Raw genomic sequence first — 20,571 nt, forward strand, 5'->3', positions numbered from 1 at the left:
CCCTATATTTTTGCCCATTTAGTATTACAGACAAAAAAAAAAAAAATTCAATGAGAGTAAATATATTTCATTTCACATTTTGAATTCGAAAAATGTGCATGATAATAACACTTTTTTTTTTTTTTTTTTTTGGGGTAGAAATGACACCTTTAAATAGTAACATAATGACATGTAACTTTCAAATAATTTTTGAAAATTTTTTTATAGCGTTACCTTAAAGAAATTTTGGGAATAAGACAAGGATCAATTAAAAGGTGGTGTCAAGTTCTAAATACACCTATAGAGATGTATATATGCTTACTAAGAATATAGATGTAATATGTATCTTTATATATGCACATACAAATTATCTTTATACATACTATTTCTATATTAGATCTATTGGACTAAAAGATTGCTAAAATAAAATTCTACCATAAACCACCAACTGGAGAGAAGAATAGATGTACATACCTCAAGTCTTCACAATTGCCAAAGACTCTAGCTAGTTCGCACACCGTCCTTGTGTTGAAGAAGACAATTGCAAGCCCTATATGAGAGGTGGACAGTTTGCTTAGTAATTTTGCAGAACCAAAATTTAAGCCAAAAAAACAAAAAAAAAAAAAAAAAAAAAGATTAGAAAGGAAAGGAGAGCATGCAGAACCAATGGCGAGGGAGGGGGTTATGATCGACTAGTCTCTCCTCTCCATCTTTATTTATAGAGTTTGGATCCCCCTAATTGCTTCTAGAAATTTTCTATTCCTACTAAAGAAGTGAGGCATAAGTGATCTTAATTACATAACCTTGAATATTTGATGTAATTGCAAATAACCACCACCAATTTTTAATATTTCCTCAAAAGAATTAAGAATTATATGAGTTAAAATATTTATATATAATTACATATTAACCCCTCCTCGAATATTAGATTCTTATCGACCAATTTGAACTTTCTTCACATTTTACCCTTGCCTATAAGTGTGTCTCTACTCTCTAGCTCATTAAAGTAGTGAAATTTTTTTTGAAAATATGTGAAAAATATTCAATTACAAATTAATTTAATAAATTATTTAATTAACTATTTTTTGAAGAATAAATTAACGGGATTTGCTTTAATGATAGATACTCACACATGTTCAATATTTATCAATTAAGTCTAGAATTATCCATGTTGGGAATTATTTATCTTTTCAGCTAAACATATTAAAATATAACGTCCGTATAGAATACATACTTCTCACTCTCAGTCTCAGCTTGAGTATCACCGGACCACCGGTTGAAAATACTAAAATGAGATAGTATGTAACTAAAATATGGGTTTTTAACAAATTCCCCCTGAAAATGCCCATTTGTCCAAATGCCCCCCTACAATTTTCTAATTGCAAACTCCCCTCTACTTTCAAAACAGTGTAGCATTTTGGTCCAGTCCGTTAATTTGGGACGTTAGACGTTTGTTTCGGGGAATCTAATGATCAAAATGCCCCTCTGGTTAAAATCCATCAAAATTAAAGAATAAAATGACCAAATTGCCCTCATCTTCCCCAAACGTTTAGGGTTTGAAACTGAAATTTTTTTTCCCAAATCGGTTAGGAGTGTTTGAATCCATCTGAAATATCTGGTTTCAAATTGATTTGCTAAAGAAATCCTTAGATTTGGAGCTTGTAAATGAAGAAGAACTTTGGAAACAAAAGTCAAAGATTACCTGTTGAAGGAAGATGATAAAAATACCAAGTTTTTTCATACATCCACTATTCAAAGGAGGCACCATATTCGGATTCTCATATTAAAACTTGACAATGGTGATTGGACTCAAAAAGAAGATGAGGTGTTTCAAGAGGTTCTTTCTCATTATCAACATGCTTTCCAGTCAGAAGATATTGATATGATTCACTCTCTACAATCTTGGCTTTTGTTGCCCCAATTATTACAAATGCAGATAATGTGATGTTATGCAGCCCGCCAATAATTGAGGAAATGAAGACACCATTATTTGCTATGAGTCCTTTAAAGTCTCTTGGTGTTGATGGTTTTCCATTGGCTTTCTTTCAAAGATATTGGGACATTATCCAGGTAGATCTTCTTAATTTTATTTTGGACTTTTTTAATGTTGAATGAAACCTTGATCTACCTCATCCCAAAGATTAGGAATCCATAGAAAACAGATCAATTTCGCCCTATTGCTTTGTTTCCTGTGGTATATAAGGTGATAACAAAGATTATGGCTACAAGGCTGAAATTGATCTTGGATGATGTGATTTCCCCTTTTCAGTCAGCTTTTATTCCTAATATGTTTATTTCTGATAATGTGTTCATAGCCCATGAATTGTTTCATTATATCAAGAAAATAAAGAAAGGTAAGAAGAATTTTGTGTCTATGAAATTTGAAATGAAGAAGACCTATGATAGACTTGAATGGGGTTTCATTGAACCGATGCTTTTGAAACTTGGTTTTGGTTTTCATTGGTTGAAGATGGTTATGGCTTGTCTAACTACAGTATCAATGGAATTCTTTTAATGGTGTTTCACATGGACATATTATACCATCTTGTGGTGTGAGACAAGGTTGCCATTTATCTCCAGCATTATTTATTCTATGTTCACATGCATTAAGTTGTTTTTATACAACATGAAGCAAATGGTGCTATTCATGGTGTCAAAGTCAGAAATCGGGTTATGCCTATTTCACAGTTACTTTTTGCTGATGACAACATTCTTTTTCAAAGGTTAATTTGGAGGAACTTTGTACATTAAGGGATTGTTTATCTACTTATTGCAAGACATGAGATTAAGCTATTAATCTACAAAAGTCTTGTTTGACTTTTTCTCAAAACACCCATACAAAGTGGAAGATGCGATTCTCTATCTAGAGTGTTACATATACCTTATGGTGATCGTCCAAAAAAAATATATCAGTTTGCTTGTTGATTTTGGGATTTCTAAATCCTTACTTTCTTAAGATATTGCAACCAAGGTGGATAGTAAACTTTAGGGCTGGAAATCCAAGCTTCTTTCTCATGCAGGTAAAGAAGTTTTATTGAAGTCAGTTGTATTCTTCATGTCAAATTATGCTTGTATGCATTTTAAGTTGCTGGCCTCATACCATAAAAATTTTGAGACAAGTTGCATTAAACTTTTCTTGGGGTGAGAAGAGTGAAAAGCCTAAGATGCATTGGATCTCTTGGGATCGTCTCTGTCAGTCCAAGGATAAGGTGGTTTGGGTTTCCGTGATCCATCGTGTCATAATAGTGCCATACTATAAAAAAAATTGCTTGGCGGTTATGGTCTGGTCTAATGATGGGACTATGTTAGCCCTTTTTTTGAAGTCAATTTACTATCCAAACTCTTCATTACTAAAGGCAAAGGAAGAGAAAGGGCCAAGTTGGGGTTGGAGAAGTATTCTAGTAGGATGCACATTATTGGAAAAAGGACTTTGTTGGCGTACTGGCAGTGGCAAACTTGTTGATATATGGAGGGATAGATGGTTACCCACAAAAAATAGTTTTATGGTTACCACACCACAACCTGATTTTCTAATTGTCCATAAGGTGGGAGATCTTATTGACCATGAAAATAGTAGATGGGATGTTTATCTATTGAATTCGATATTTTGCACAAGTGATGTGGAGGAGATTCCTTTATGCCGTCATCAAGATAAGTTAGAATGGACTGGATCTAAAAACGGTCTTTATTCCATCAAGAGTGCTTACCATCTCACTTCAAACTCTTTACTTGATGAATAGAACCTGGTTGCTTCTACATCCTGATCTCATTCTTGGTTGCAGGTACTAGATGATGTATGGCAAAAAAACTGGAATACCATATCACCTCCGAAGATACAACGATTTCTGTGGAGAGCTTGTGCCATTGGTGTTGCATCTTTTGATGCACTTCGCAAATGGAATATACCTGTTGATGGCTGCTATATACATTGTGGTTTCAACAAGACTGTCTGCTCTTTTGCTCGGGCAACATGGTTTGGATGTACACTTGGTATTGTAAAGATGCACTTCGCAAACGGATTATACCTGTTGATGGCTGCTATATACATTGTGGTTTCAACAAGACTGTCTGCTCTTTTGCTCGGGCAACATGGTTTGGATGTACACTTGGTATTGTTATTCCACCTGGAGTTGATCCTTCCTTGCATCAATGGATTCAAAATTGGGATTCTTTTTCTCCATATGGTAAGAAGATAAGGAAATTGTTGATTTCTCACCGTACTTTTATTTGCTGGAACCTATGGAAAGCAAGGAATGATGTGGTGTTTGGGCGTTGAAATTGGACACCAACGGAAGTAATTCAAGTGTCCTTTTCGGCTTTCAATGAATTTTCTAATGCTCAACCTACTGTATCTACCCAAGCGGTTACATCTATTCTCTCCAACACGGTGTCATCCTAGATCGCTCCTCCTCTAGGTGTGGTGAAGATCAATTGTGATGCCAGTTTACCACCAGACACATCAACTGGTGGAATTGGTATTGTATGTCGTGATTGTCATGGGAAACCTCTTCATGTTGTGTCTATTCCCATGGCTTTCAATGATTCTGCAATTGGTGAGGCATTTGAAATAAGAACTTCACTGTTGGAGGCTATTTCAAAGGGTTTTGATCAAATATCTTCAAGGAGGCTTATCTTCTTCACCACTTATCCTGAGACCTATTTTGGGGGATAATGTTTATTTTTCCTCTTGTTGTGAAACCTGTAGTTTTCTTTTCATTCTAAGGGACATTAACAGCTTGGCTGACTTCCTAGCAAGGAAGGCCCTATCGGTGATGTGTACAATAGTCTGACCTATTTCCGATCCATGGATCCTGGAGTTTTGTAATCTTCAGCCATGAGTTTCCACGTTACTAAATAAAGTGCTATTACCAAAAAAAAAAATTATCAATATGTGTTCCAAATTATATTTGTTTATTGAATAGACTAGTGGATTGGAGTACAAAATTTTAACTAGTTTAAAGACTATTTGCCCAAAAGATAAATTTGATACGAACATCTCATTCTAAGAGTATGAAGCAACTTGAGGGACAATATTTATATGCTTCCAATCCTTCCATTAGATAAATAAAGCAACATTTATCATAAATTATGAGAAAGAAATGGAAACCAGTTGAAATTCTTCAAAAAAAAAAAAAATTTCTTCCAAAACTCTCAAAATGGGCTTCAAGTTACATGACTGCCATTAATGGGAGCTTAATTTCCTATTACCTACTCGAAGGTCTATAACTATAGAAGAGAATGAGATGTCAAAGGCTAGAACATACCTTTATGCAAACGATCCTTAATATTTGTTAGATCTGCTCACGATGTAACTGTAAAGTGTCTCCCTACACATATAAAATTCAATAAACATTATTCTACATTTTTATTTTGTTAATGCATATATGATATCAATTATGAACTAATTATAAGCCAAACAAAGATTTAAAAAAACAAAAAATCCCAAAAAAAGACTATAAGGGGTACGGTATGGGATCCTATTCCATCTACTAAGAATATAGGGCAGCCGTGAAAATTCATTTAACAAACACTAGAATGATTTTTTTTCACCATAGTTTCACCATTTGAATTGATTTCCAAATTGGTTGATCTCTCAAATCTAGTTTTTTTATTTTAAGAATAATTCGTAGTGTTCACTTGTGATACTTTAAAACTTATAAGCATTTCTCTCTTTTTTTCACCACCCAAATAATGAAACAAGGCAATGAGATTGACCCAAATCTTGAATTAACTTTGTTACTTTTTCTTTATCTTGGAAGATATGTTGACTACTTCGTTACTTTTTCTTTATTCTTGTGGACTACTTTTGACTAAATTGTCAAGTAATCTCTTTTCCTTTTTAAGTGATGATTCGACCTTCTTTACTCAGAAAACTACATCACCCATATTACCTTCAAAAGTAGTCCCGATTCTCATTTTTATTAATACATAGGTTTTAATTATAAATTGCAAGTTAATATGAAAAAAAACAAGTTACTACAATTTTCACCTATCAAATTATAGTTTAAGTTATTTCTTTGATCTTCCCATAAGCCTCTTCTCTTTTTCTAGGGTTATATAGACAACCGCATCAGTATTTAGATATTATTTGAATCAATGATTTAGATTTTATTTTAGGGTGCATCTGTTTGGTTAATTTGTAACCATTTATTTTTGCCCTTGGAAGTTGATATCTCAATTACTTAAGAGGGGTTAAAAAGGTTAGATGAAATTACAAAAGGTTCTTATTTAAAGAAAAAAAAGAGTGGAATAATCAAGGGTAAAATGGAGAAAAAAAATGGTTACAACAATCACTTGTAACCACTTTGGTTACAAGCAGATTAAGCCTTTATTATATATGATTATATCATTCAAATGATGAGTTCATTTAATGAATTTTTTTTTTTTTTTTTGGGATAAGTTAAAGGATTCATTTAATGATTCAAAAACTAAATAATAAATAAATAAAAAGAAAAGGTAAGGCCATTCCATTTCGATAAAAGGACTCACACCCAAGTTCCAGTACTTTGGGTCCACTATCCGATCATGATTTTCTTAACCCCAAGAGGAAAAAAAAAATCCACTTTTGGACCAGTTGTGGGTGGAGAGGAATTTGAACACCGACACCGTGGTTCATGTTTTGAAAAACAATTATTAAAATGAAAGCTACTTGGAGTTTTTAAAAACTGTTCAAGGGGTTTTAGAACAGTAGAAATTGATAATTTTTCTAGAAATTATGAGGTTAGTTAGACTCTGATTCTTAGTAATAGGGAGTTTGAGTTTAAGACCAAACCAGAAAAATGGCCAGGGTACTCCCTTTTTGGGGTTCGACTGCCGGTCCATGTCAAAACTATGAATTAATTCACATGTTTTTATAATATAGAAAAAAATGTGAAAATAACTACTTTCTTCAAGAGATTATTAGATTATATATTTACTGAATTAAACATTTTTCTATATTAGATCTGTTCTAACATAAGAAAAAAAATATATTTTCTATATATATCCCATGAAATGACTTATTCATGTCCATAAATCACCAACTAGCGAGGAAGCATAGATGTACATACCTCAAGCTTTGACAATTGTGAGAACCTCTAGCTTGTTCACACGCCGACCTTGTATTGAAGAAACTAGACAACTACAAACTCTAGATGAGAAGTGGATAATTTGCTTAGTGCTATAGAGAACCAAACTTCAGAGTAGAAAGAAAGATAAGAGAGGAGAAGAGGGCACCAAAACCAACTAGGAGGTAATTAAACCGTCCCCCTTCCCTCCTCTATTTATAGAGTTTAGATCCTTCTAGCTTGATAACTACTTTAAGAAATTTTCTATTTCCTATTACATAAGGATACCAAAAAGAAAATAGCTTGAAAAACTTAAAGTGGGATCTAGCTTGGTACTTCTTTATGGTTTCTTCTAATAAGAGCAAAGTCAGCATCTCTAACTTTTTTTTAACATGCAAGCTTAGAATATCAATAAAAAATATTTCTTTTCTCCCTTGCTTGAATGGAGTTTCAAATTGGTTCATCTCTTTAATCAATTTTTACTTTTAAGAATAACTCTTTGCGTCTCTTATGATCTTAAGAATAATTCTTTGTGTCTCATTTGTGATGCCTTTAAATCTATTAAAGACATGCATCTTCCTTGCATGAAAGAGAGAGAGAAAGAGAGACGTAAATTATTTGATCTAAGTACGACCCATTTAAAAGAGGATTGTAATAATCAAAGTTTGATGGCTCTGATCTGCTTCCCACATCATGGGTCAACCAGATTAGGAAACCGATTTGGATATGAAAGGCTTAAGTAGTTAAGTGTGAATCAAAACCGGGTTTAAATCAATATGAGCAAAACCCGAGTTACCAGGGGTTCAACCAGAAAAATTCCATTTTCCCACCCATTCAAGATGCAAGGGAAGGATAACTATGATAAAATAGTTCCGGCCACAGAAATAGCTTAATTTAGTTGATCAGGCAATTGAGTTAGATAAGGCAAATGGAGTAATGGGTAAATGACACCCCAGGTCCCTCGTGTTGTGGGAATCTATGAGCAGGCTTCCTCCCATGTTACAGATATTCCACCTTGGGTACCCTCCATTAGTAGAATGTTGGGTTAAATTTAAGCAACAATAGTGGTTAAATAAATATCTGTCACCAAACATTCCCCCAATCATAGAGGTCGGGCTGCAATAGGGTCGGGTTGGGCCGGACTTTATAAAACCCTAGCCCAACCCTAAATCCCCTTAGCTAGGTTCAGGCCCAACCCGACCCTGACTCAGGGCCTGAAAAAGCCAACCTTGACCCGTCCTCAAGGTCGGGCCGGGCTGACCCTGATTGACCCTGATCATAAGGAGGGGGAAGGAAATGCATGGATTAAAATGGACCGGGGAGAAAATTATCAATTTTACATACAATAGCACTATAATAAAATGTATTGTATCAATTATTATCTTCATATATAATATATTATTTTAAAAAATATGGGTGAAGTTTAAAGTTTATAATATGTATATTATATCAATATATATTTTATAGTATAACTTAAAATAGGATCGGGCCGGGCCAAGCTAGGCGTAACCTAAGGCCTCAACCCTGACCCGACCCGACCCAACCCTTACTTAGGGTGAGAAATTTCCAACCCTGACCCACCCTCAGGGCCAAATATCTTAGCCTATGCCCTGTTTAGACTCAGGGCGGACCAAGGCGGGTTCGGGCCGACTGGGCCAAACTTGCACCCCCTACATAGTGGTGTTCAGTTAGACAATTCCTTTAAGAGTAAATTACATGTACCCCTAGTGTTTGAAACAATAATAGAACACCCCTTTAGTTTCAATATTTACGTGAACCTCCTCTGTACAATTGTGGCCTTGTGGGGTTTATAAATAAGTCCTTGCCGTTAAGTTGAAACCGTTAGATGCTGTTAAACATTTGAACAGTCATATTACCCTTTGATATTTGATATTTGACATTGATCATTTTACCCTTATGAAAAACGTTCCATTGTCATCGTACTCCATCTATCTCTTTCTTATCCGGCGATCTGCAAATCATTGGCCGGGGATCTGCTAGTGAGGGAACTCCACTCTGCTGCTGCTATAACTCTAATTGCCGACAACATTGAAGAGAAGAAATCAGAGGAGCTCCACTCTGCTGCTGTGCTATAAATCTCCAAACCGACTCTGCTTTACTCCACTGTCCTCTTCGGCAATCTGCGAGGGAACAGCTCTATCTTCTCTCCGGGGATCTTCGAGGACACAGAAAACAGATGCTGGGATTTAGGAGAGCACCACATCCACGGTACTATATGTGACTGGAGAGGATCCATGGCCCTTTCGGTTGCATTGTGGCTCCCCTCTTTCTCTTCCTTACTTTTCCACCTTTCCAGCCTTCGTTTGGGATTTGGGAGGTTGGGAATTGGGATTGGAGAAAGAAAATTGAAGCCGTAGGGCTTCCAGTAATCTAATATGAAGGTTTCCTGCGAAGAGGAAAAGAACTTTCGATTTGTAAAGGAGCTGAGAACTTCAATTCGTATTCTCTTCTCTGGTTTTCAGGATTAAGTAATGAAGACCACAACACACCTTCACACCTAACTCCCTCCAAAAGTACCCTTTCTTCCCCCCACTAAAAGTCTCATTGAGGACATGAACAGTACCATCATCTGTCAAAGTATAAGTAGCCTTTGACACCATCCTTGGGCCGTAATCTTGAACGAAAAGAAGCAATCTCATACCACCACCGACCCATGTATTTCTGCAAGTCTAAACCCTTCACCACTTCTATCTCTTTCGTTGTCATTGTTTCCGCAGTAATGGTATTCAAGAACAATCGAGGTTATGTGTTTCTGCTTTATGAGTTTGTTTTTTCATAGGATGCATTGCTCTCGGGATTATTCTTTGGGAGCAAGGAAAAAGGAAGAGGGTTGAAGCCCTAAGGTTCAGATCTCATAATTAAGGAGATTTTTTTTTTCCCCCTTTTGTTTGATATGAAAGACGTGTAGAGATCAGGGTGTGATGGGGCTACACCGCTACACGGACGCCAACTCCACTAAATCTGTGGGCTTTCAAATGGAAGTCTATGGGAGATTCTAGTTTTTAGGTGGGGTTTTTAGTCTTGGTGTAAGCTGTCAGTCACGAAGCTTGCGGTTGAGCAATCATTTGTGAATTGGTAGGAACTGGGCAAGGAGGACAATTGCGAGATCAGCAGCGATGATCGGTATCGGTGCCAGCAACCCGACTTCCCCTGCCGGAGATGGAGGTTGGCTGGACAAGGGAGGTCCATCCGCCGGATGGTTTCTTCTTCTGCAACTTCGTCGGAGCTGGTGAAGATGAAAATAAGGGTAAAATGATAATTGAATTAAATCACTGATGTAAGTAGGTTAAAACTGTCTTTTACCTTTCACAACTAATACCTTACTAACATCGTGAGCCATAGGGGCAAATATAAAAATGTTGAAACTACAGACGGGTTGTTCTGTTAAAGTTGAAGACTAAAAAGTAGAAATAGAGAAATTGAATGGGTTAAAGTGTAAAGTTACATGCTTGATTCAATCACAATTTCCACAGTTTGGGTTTGGATTATAAGAATCTCTTATAAGGGATGTAAACAGAGTCCCAAGCTCTCTGTTTTCTACTCATTTAGGTCTTGTTTGTTTGTCGGATAAAAATAGGCGAAAAATTTGTGAGGGTGGATCCCACATATTGTGAATTGGATTGAAAAGAAAAGAAAAAGAAAGAAAATAATAAAATATATATTTTATACTAAGGTGTAATTTAGTGGGAGCGAGAGAAAATGTGTATGAAGTGAGATTCCATGATAAAGAAAAGAAACGTCAAGCACTACATTCAATCAAAGGAGTCATTGGAAACCTAAAATTCTAAAACGCCAAGCACTGCATTTAATGACTTCGTTTACCAATTGCTTCAATGCCACACCACGTTATGAAAAATCTTTATATGCTCTCAATCCATTTAAGGTATAGTTTTTAATGTACTCTTATGTATATTATTCTTTTGACAAAAGTACCCTCCAGCCTTTTCTACTTCCCAATAGATAATCAGGAATTCAGGACAATAATTTATGGAAAAAAGTTCTCTGTCTGGGAATGTGGCCTATGCCAGCACTCCCATGAGTCTATCTCTCTCCTCCCATGAGAAAAGACACATTTGCCCCATTGTTTTAAGGAGGAGAGAGATAGACACATGGGAGTGCGGCATAGGCCACACTCCGTACAGAAAACTGCTTTCCCATAAAGTTGTTATGGTCATTTCAAGATACACTTGCATCTGTGTACATATTGGTCATAATTTTTGAATATGTTACATACACCTCTGGAGAGCGCAAACCCACAAATCCCCTCCCCTCTCCTTTTTTCCCACCCTCAGTTTACTCTCTCTCTCTCTCTCTCTCTCTCTCTAAACACAGTGGCATAGAGGACCATGGAGATTGCAAGAGGCCATGAAAAGGCACCACAGGCATTTCTTCTTATGGCCATGGCTTTTATGCTATTTTTTGCTGCTTGTATAGGTAATAACAATTCGATCCCATTTTCACCTCTTATGCTTCATCATTTAGCTTGATTTATAACTCTCTGATTCAAAAAAATAAAAAAAATGATCATAAGGCAGTCCGTGGAAGTGGCCCTTTCCGCCCTTCCCCTCTCAGCCCTTCTCTTGTTTACAACTTTGTTAATTATGCTATTTAATCTCACAAGATGAGAGGTTTTTTGTTTTTTTCTTTTTTAAATAATTATAAAGGGGAAAAATCAGGAAGAGTTTAAACATCAAAGATCTTGAAACGGCCTAGAGCATGGTTCTAAAAAACAGTATTGGTCCTAGTTGAAATTATCTTGTTTTCTCAATTTTGATAAAAAAAATAAACAAATTTTGAACAGATTTTATCCCTAGTTAGCACTGTTCTACCAATGCAAGATTGGCTAAGTTAAGTATCAGTAATTTTTAATTTTTTTTTTAATGAGATATGTTAAGTATCAGTTGATATGTCCGATCTGATACAGTTTTCCAAATTAAACCATGCCCTAACGAAATAAGATCTCCACTCGAAATAACATCTCCACTTATGAGTGAAAGAACTTGATTTGATTGATTAAAGAAGGCAAATTATAGCCCATACATACTATGTGGACATTGGTTTAGTGATTAGTCTTGATCTTTAACCAGGGATTAACACGTCAACGGATCAAAGAAAGGCAGGATGAAGACTTCTAAACTGACTCCCGAATATTATCTGACGAAAGGAGAAACAATATTAGATATGGATGCTCGCGTTTACATTAAATATTCCACATTAGTTCATTTTTACTAAATAAGAAATTTTTTAAAAATGCTTTTAAATTTGGAGATAGGTTGTAATTTTGGTGAAGTGAACCAGAAATATTTATTTAATAAAACTAAAAGTAGTTATTGATATTTTACTATTTTTATTAGGGGAGAGTTTTCATACACAGCTGTGCATGTGTACGGTCGTGCTTTCAATAGTTTGATGAGCATGATCGTGTACAATATACGGTTTCTCATACCCATTCAATAGTTGAAGGCACGGTCGTGCACCATACATTGCCATGCACAAAACTTTTGTCTTTTTATTATAATGAAAACTATGCAAAGAGTTAATTTCTAATTCCGAGTACTTTGTTATTCAGAGTCGAGGGAAGTGGCAATAGATGGAAAGCTTGTAAGTTTGTTTCCATTACTCTCTGCCCTTTAGAATATTAATTGAGAACTCTCTCTCTCTCTCTCTCATAAAAATTTAAGTTTCTATTTTATTTTTTCCCCACATTACTATCAAGGTAAAGGTATTAAATTGTAATTTCTCCAAAAAGAAGAAAAATGAGAATTAGTTTTGTACACTTTGGTGATTTTTTTTTTTTTGGTAAACGGGAAATTTATTGATGAGAGGGGTGAGTACAACCAATGGCATCAATCACACAAAGGTCCTGAAGCCACCGAATGGAGTTTGGCCAATCTGTCATGTACCCAATAGACAGCGCCTTCCTTGCTAGAGCATCCGAGACACAGTTCATAGCCCTAGGAACAAAAGAGAAGATAACAGAGGAAAAAGAAGTCCTTAGCGTAGTCACGTCCACTACTAAGTCCTCCACTTCCCACCCTGGGGACTTTGACCCCTCAACAAAAAGAATAGCATCCAAGCTATCCGATTCCACCACAAGATTATCATATCCCAGCTCTAAAGCCAGAAGTAGAGCATCACGAATCGCCAACAGTTCTCCCTGGATGATCGAACCAAGAACAAGAGGGATGGAGAGAGCCTTAACCAAAGCACCAGAATGGTCTCTAAAAATAATTCCTAGTCCTCCCCTATTCGTCTCAGCAGTGAAAGCCGCCTCACAATTTGCTTTAACCGAGCCCATCGGCAGGGGAGTCCAAAAAGAACAACGATGAGAACTATTGTTCCCCAAGCCAACCGAAGAGGAGTTTGAAGCACCCCCTGAAAATCGGACAACATTAGAAAACTCCATGAAAGCTTTGCCAGCCATTTGAAGCACATCCAATGGATCCCAAGTCTTGCCATTAAACACCTGCTCATTTTGGGCACGCCAAAGGTACCAACAAATAAAAGAAGCTCTAGAGATAGCTTCTCGAGCCATCTTTTTATCTTGCTTGAACCAAACATTCCAGCTATAAATCCAATCCACCAAGCTCGGCCTTTCAGGAGGAGAGAATTGAAGAGGACTACCGAACCAAACATTTCGAGCAAAGAGGCAGTCGAAGAGAATATGGTCACCATTTTCCGGCTGAAAACCACATTTAGAACAGCTTGGATCGATGTTCACATGACGAGCCTGAAGCCCCGCTCCAGTAGCCAAAGCTTCATTACAAGAGCGCCACAGCAAAGCTTTGATTTTAGGAAGGGATTGAATAGACCAGATTCTATTCCAAACTACATCAGGGATATGATCCCATTTATGGCTTCTAGACGTGGAAGCCCTCGCAGCAAGGTTCTCCTCCTCCTTCCTAGCAAGCATTTTATAAGCCAACTTGACTGAAAATCGACCATCTCTAGAAGCTCTCTAAAATCTCTTGTCTTCTCCACCAAAGTGACTCAAAGAAATTTCAGACACTGCAGCTAGATCCGAAGGGTGCAACACAGCTTGTAATAAATCAAGGTTCCATCTCCTATTTGAATGGTCGATAAGATCCGCCACATACAATAAATTGCAATCCTCCGATTTTTGAAATTGAAGCTTGCCACCTGGTAAGGTTGGAACCCACCTATCTTCTGAAATTTTTATTTTGGAACCGTCCCCAACTCTCCATATCAGACCTTCTAGGAGAACCTCACGGCCTACAAGAAGACTCCTCCAACCCCAAGAAGGGCGATTTCCTTCTTTAGCTTCCAGAAAGTCACTACGAGGAAAGTAAATAGATTTCAAAAACTTAGCCCAATGGCTGTCTGGAGAAGACCACAACCTCCAAGCAGCTTTTGCAAACAAAGCACGATTCTGAAGCTTAGAATCCTTGAAGCCCAAACCACCTCTCGATTTAGGTGTACACAACCTCTGCCAAGACATCCAATGAATTCGCTGCTTCTCATCAAAGTCACCCCAAAAAAATCTAGCAGAAGCCTTTTTCACTGAGTCATGAAAGGATGAAGGAAGCTTGAAGTGAGAACTGGCATAGTTTGCCATAGGAGCTACTGTTGCTTTAAGTAGCACTTCTTTTCCAACATGAGACAATAACTTCCCTTTCCAGCCTTGGAGTTTACTAAGAGTCCTTTCCTTGATATCATCAAAGACCTCTTTTTTGGCTACCCCAAAGTGTGTAGGTAATCCCAAATACTTTGATGGTCCATCGCCATGCTTCACCTTAAGAATTCTAGCAAACCATCTCTTTATTCTTTCATGAGTATTTGGACTAAACATAAGGCTGGATTTATGAAAATTAATGGCTTGACCTGTAGCACTACAGTAGAGATCCAAGCAGTCCTTTAGAGAGTTAACCTCCTGCAAGCCAACTTTAGCAAAAAGTAAACAGTCGTCAGCAAACAAGAGGTGGGTGATGGGTTTGCCTCTGTGACGAACTTTCACCCCTTTGAGATTACCCTCCATTTTAGCCTTCTTAATAATAGCTATAAGAGCTTGAGAACAGAGAATAAAAATGGAAGGCGAGATTGGATCCCCCTGGCGGATTCCCCTAGATGGGGAAATAGCCCCCTTAATACACCCATTAACAAGAAGACTATAAGAAACTGAAGTGATACAAGTCATAACAAGTTGCACCCAATTTCTACTGAAACCCAACTTAAGAAGCATACCTTCAATGAAACTCCATTCCAACCTGTCATAGGCCTTCCTCATGTCTAATTTCAGAGCCAGGTATTTCTCCTTCCCTTTTTTCTGCTTCTTAATGTAGTGAAATAACTCATGTGCCACCATAATATTATCAGAGATTAACCTGCCAGGAACAAAAGCAGACTGGGAGGGCGAAATCAACTGGTCCAAGACCCCACTCAGGCGGTCAGCAATAACCTTGGTGATGACTTTGAAGGCGATGTTGCACAAGCTAATAGGCCGGAATTGGTCTGCACTCTCAGGAGCTTTTACCTTAGGAATGAGGCAAATAAAAGTCTTATTTAACTCCTTAGGGATATGACCTGTAATAAAGAACTCCTCAACTAGAGCCACCAAATCATCTTTTACTACCTCCCAATATTTTTGGAAATAAAGGGGGGGGGGGGTAGCCCATCTGGCCCAGGGGACTTCAGCGGGGCCATTCTAAAAAGTGCATCATGAACTTCCTTACTGCTAGGGACCAAACACAGCATATTATTTATATCATCACCCATTATAGGTTGCCCAGCATCCAAGACCGAATTCAAAGCAGTATTATTTATAGGCTCAGAAGCGTACAACTCTTGAAAGTAAGTACATAAAATACTAGTAACTTCAGTAGGAGAGGTAGACCACTCACCCGTAGGTGTTTTAAGCTTTAAGATTTTATTTCGATGTCTCCTCCTCAGAGTGGTAACATGGAAAAAAGAGGAGTTCCTATCCCCACCTTTGAGCCAATCCGCCCTGGTTTTCTGGCGCCACATTTCGTCTTCCCTCTCTAATTGAGTGTCAAGCAATTTTTGAAGCTCGGTTTCTTTCTCTTGAGAGTATAAGGAGCTCGGTAAACCCTGAACATGAGCCAATTCAGTTTTCAAAGCCTTAATGCTCTCGTGAATATTCCCAAAAACCTCTACATTCCACTTTCTAAACATCTCCTGACAATGAGCAATCTTCAACAATGTCTGCTTAGAGGCTTGTCCCGTAACAGGAATAGACCAAGCTTTTTGCACCACATTTTTACAATCCTCATGCATGGTCCACATGGACTCAAATCTGAAAGGCCTTTTCCCCCTAGTCCTTCCTCCTTCAGTGTCCACCATAATAGGGCAGTGGTCAGAGCAGACAGCAGGCTTAATAAACACAGCAGTATCCTCAAAGGATTGTCTCCAAGCCGCATTGCAAAGGGCTCAGTCGAGCCTTATTCTAATATTAGCATCCCCCTTTCTTTTATTATTCCATGTAAAAATGGAACCATTAAAGCCTAGGTCGAAGAATTCACAGCTGTGAAGAAAGTCCATCCCTCAAGATCTCACCATCGTGGGAGGCACCCCTAGAACCCCCCTCTTTCTCATGCCAAGAAAGATAGGAATTAAAATCCCCAAAACATAACCACCGGCGTCTATGATGGTTTAAAGCCGTAATTTTATTCCACACTGCTCTCCTTCTATGACGGACTGGGTCTCCATAGACACAAGTGAGGTAGAAAGGAGGGGCATGTGGACAATTTACCTCCACATCAATAAAGTTTGTTTCAGCCACAATAACCGACAAGTTCACATTTTCCTTCCACAGAAGCACCAAACCTCCTGAAGCTCCTACAGGGTCCACTGTAATGTAGTTCTGAAAATTACCCCTTCTTCTAACTTTCTCAATAACAGCTTCCTTGCTTTTTGTCTCCATGATAAAGAGAATTTCTGGATTCTCAGCCTTGAGGAGATTATTCAGAGCACGAATTGTCGAGGGTCTCCTCAGCCCCTGACAATTCCAGCCAATGAGCCTCATTGTCTCCCATGGAGCTGGACCTCTCCAGCCTCCACGAGGGTAGACATTAAAAAAGAATCACCTTGGCCATTTCCAATACTCTTCGACCCACCTTCACTGCTTCTCAACCTCTTGGATGGTTGAACATGGTCCTCCATAATCGGGTGAGGTGTAATGGGTTGCCTTGGATCAATTAACTGGGTTTTATTTGGAATGGAAATCTCATTAGCCGGGTTTAGGATAAGGTGGGTGGTTGGGGTTTGAGAATTTGGTGCTTGATTGGAAAGAGAAAATCCCGAGAGATGGGGGAGGATAGTCGACAAATCAAGAGACATTTCTGGGGTCTGAGGAAGATGAGAAAGGATAGAAAAAATAGGATTATTATGAGAATCTGGGACGTGCATGGGAGAAGGGATAACGGTTTGGAGGGGTGGGATATTTACAATGGAAGAAAAGGTGGGATCCACCTCAAAATTGGAAGGTTGATTATTCTGGATCGTTTGAAAATTATTAGAGAGGGAAACTTGCCCATTATTAAAGGGAGAGAAGGAATGAGATTGGTTTGGATTGAGGCGTGAAATGGGGGATTGAGGATAAGGCCTTACTTCCTAATTTTGAGGAGAATTACCCGATTCTCGATCCCTACCAGTCGTCGCCTTAGACGAACGACCATGTCGGCAATGAGCAGCCGGAGAAACCATCACCTTTGGAAGAATAATAACAGCTTCTTTAATAAGGCGAGAGTCAGGTGTAGGGCACCTCAGATATGGCGGGAATTGTCTCTTCAAGAATTCCGGACAGGGGGAAGTTCAATCACATCCATGCAGTAACCTATAATTCTCTTCAGCCTCGAATGCCACCCTGCACCTCAGTTCATCGTGGCCAATCCTACCACAGAAATAGAAGAATAAAGGCAACCTTTCATATCTTAAATCCACCATGTGATCAACCCCACTTCTTCTCTTAATCTTCAAAAATTTCTTCAAAGGTTTAGTGATATCCAATCTAATGCGAGCACGAGAATAGGATAACTTTTGTCCTCCTCTAACTCCACTAATGAAGAGCAATCTGGACACCTCGCCCACCTTACAGACCAACTTTGCAACCAAGCCATGATCGTGCAGTTCTGTTGGAATATCATGTAGTTGAACCCACATCTCCGTGTAGTCGAAAGTCCAATTCTTTGACGCCTTCCATCGCTCAGAACTATTAGATTCCCCGCAACCCGACTGGGTGTTTCATTAAGGACATTAGTCAGATCCATAGGGTGTTCAAACTTGAACAAATAGGTATCCACACGCAATGGTGAAACAATAACAGAAGCATAAGTGTTCCAGGCATTGATCAAAGCCTCTGTAACCGCTTGCTTTCAGTATCGCCTTCCTGCTAGAATACGCCCAGCTAAAGTGAGAGATTCACTGTGTTCTATCAAGTCTTCCAACTCATCATCTACTATTAGGGTATCCTCCTCTTTAGATCCTTCATCGTCCATCTGCGGAGAAGGAGCAGTGTTCGGGGGTAGTGGTGGGTGGGCAGGGATCATGGTACTACTCAAAGAAAAAAGAAACAAACACAGCCGGAAAGAACAGCCGTCAACACTCCAGACGAAGGAAAAAACTTCACACTCCAGAAGGAGGAATTTTACACTTGGTGATGATGCAAGGGAATGAAAGTGAGGTTAATACATGGTGCATTGCTAAACCTTCAACTAATGATATTGATCTCCAAGACAACATTGATTATTGTTGCAAAGAGAGTGGAGTTGATTGCAGCCTAATTGGCGAAATGGGAATCTGCCATGAACCCATTAATCTTGTTTCCCATGCTTCAGTTATGAACCTCTACTATATGGCTATGGGGAAGCACCACTGGAACTGTTATTTCAATGGAACTGGTCTTACCATTACCCAGGACCCTTGTAAGTCTACTACTCTCTATTATGTTCATTCCTTCCATTTTAACTGCCCATAGCTTTAAAACCAGTTTGCGTCAATGGTTGAATTGGGTTGATCCAAAACGGCCACCTAAACAATGAGATGGGTGTGAGCCTGTGAGGTTCTCTATCATATGGACTTGTCTGTGATTGTTAATGAAGCAAGTCATGATGAATGTGATGCGTCACTGATATTCTTTGCGCTAATCATATAAGAACCAACTTGAAATCCTACCAATACGACTACTATGATCGAATTTCATTGATTCATCAAAGAACACTAATCCTAAAGAAGTTCTAATATATGTTTTTTTTTTTTTTTGGGCAGCTGTAGGTACTTGTGTGTATCCTCTTTAAGGATGGAGAAAGCTCAACAAAGGAATAAGCTTAATGATAAATGCAACATTTTGATATTTATAAGTGGATTAATTCGTGGCTTACTTTAAATTAAGATTTTCTTAATTTTCATGTGTCATTGGCATTAAAATCAGAACTTGATTTAAAGATGCTTTGTTGAAGTAAATATGGTTATTGGTGGTTATGAACTGCAATTATAATGGAGGGTTGAGAGTGGGTGAACTTATCCAAAAATGCTTGCCTGCCTGGGCCAAGCTTTTAAATATAGAAATGAATTTGCAAATTCAAGTGTTTATGTATCAATTGTGCCTAACCTTATCTCCTTTCTTTGGTTTTTTATATGGTCCATGCAACTGAGGATCATGTATCCATCTCAATAGCAAATTTTCGGCCCAATATGAGTGTGGGTTAAATTATGAAGGTCGTGTTTGACGCGTTGGTCAAGTGCTCACTTGCTGGACGGTCTGCTAAACCCGGGCGCCTTCTGCACTGGGTACGGCCTCTTTTTTTTAGTGTGGGTTAAATTAATCTTAAAATTCCAATTGTTTCTAGGTAAAACCAGAGTAAAAGGAAAATTTTCAAAACCGTTTCAACCGTTTAGGGTTTCTCCTCCCCCCTCCTCAAGCTTTCATCAATCCATATTTTTAAAAGGCTCAAGATGATGGATTCAACTTCATAGGGATGCATTTCCCTTAGAGTGGCTTTGCCTCCATCTTCACGGTCCACAGAGTCTTCAACCACCATCTGAACTAGAACCTTCTCTAGCTGTCCAGCTCTCTACAACACCAGAATGGTGTCGTTGACTCGTTGGTCAGCATGGACACCCCAGACAATTACTGTTTCAACACGGTTCCATAGCAATTGTGGAGGCTCACTGCTGCAACTCCGGCTGCAACTGGGTGCCATCTCTTCGGCATGGGATTGAAGGTCTCTTTCTCCTTCATTGCTAAATTCTCTATTTCTTGAGCCAATTGAAGGAGAGCTTCACTTGCCTCTTCTACAATTTAGGCAGCCATGTTATTGGCTTTTCTATTTTCCAAAATCTTTTCATCGCCCCAAACAAGTACTGTTCCAATCGATCTCTTTACTGTGAGATGAAGCACAAAATTTGGATCTGATTTCTGTTCTACTGCCAGATCTGAGTTGCAGGGTTTTTCCTTTGATCTTCGACCGCTATTTGGAGTGATGCTTAGTTAGAATCAGCAAGTCTTTGAGTTGTTGGGCTCCTTGGAAGTTTCAGGTCAATGAGAGGCCCT

Source organism: Telopea speciosissima, chromosome 9, assembly GCF_018873765.1.
Source record: "Telopea speciosissima isolate NSW1024214 ecotype Mountain lineage chromosome 9, Tspe_v1, whole genome shotgun sequence".
Taxonomy (NCBI): Eukaryota; Viridiplantae; Streptophyta; class Magnoliopsida; order Proteales; family Proteaceae; genus Telopea; species Telopea speciosissima.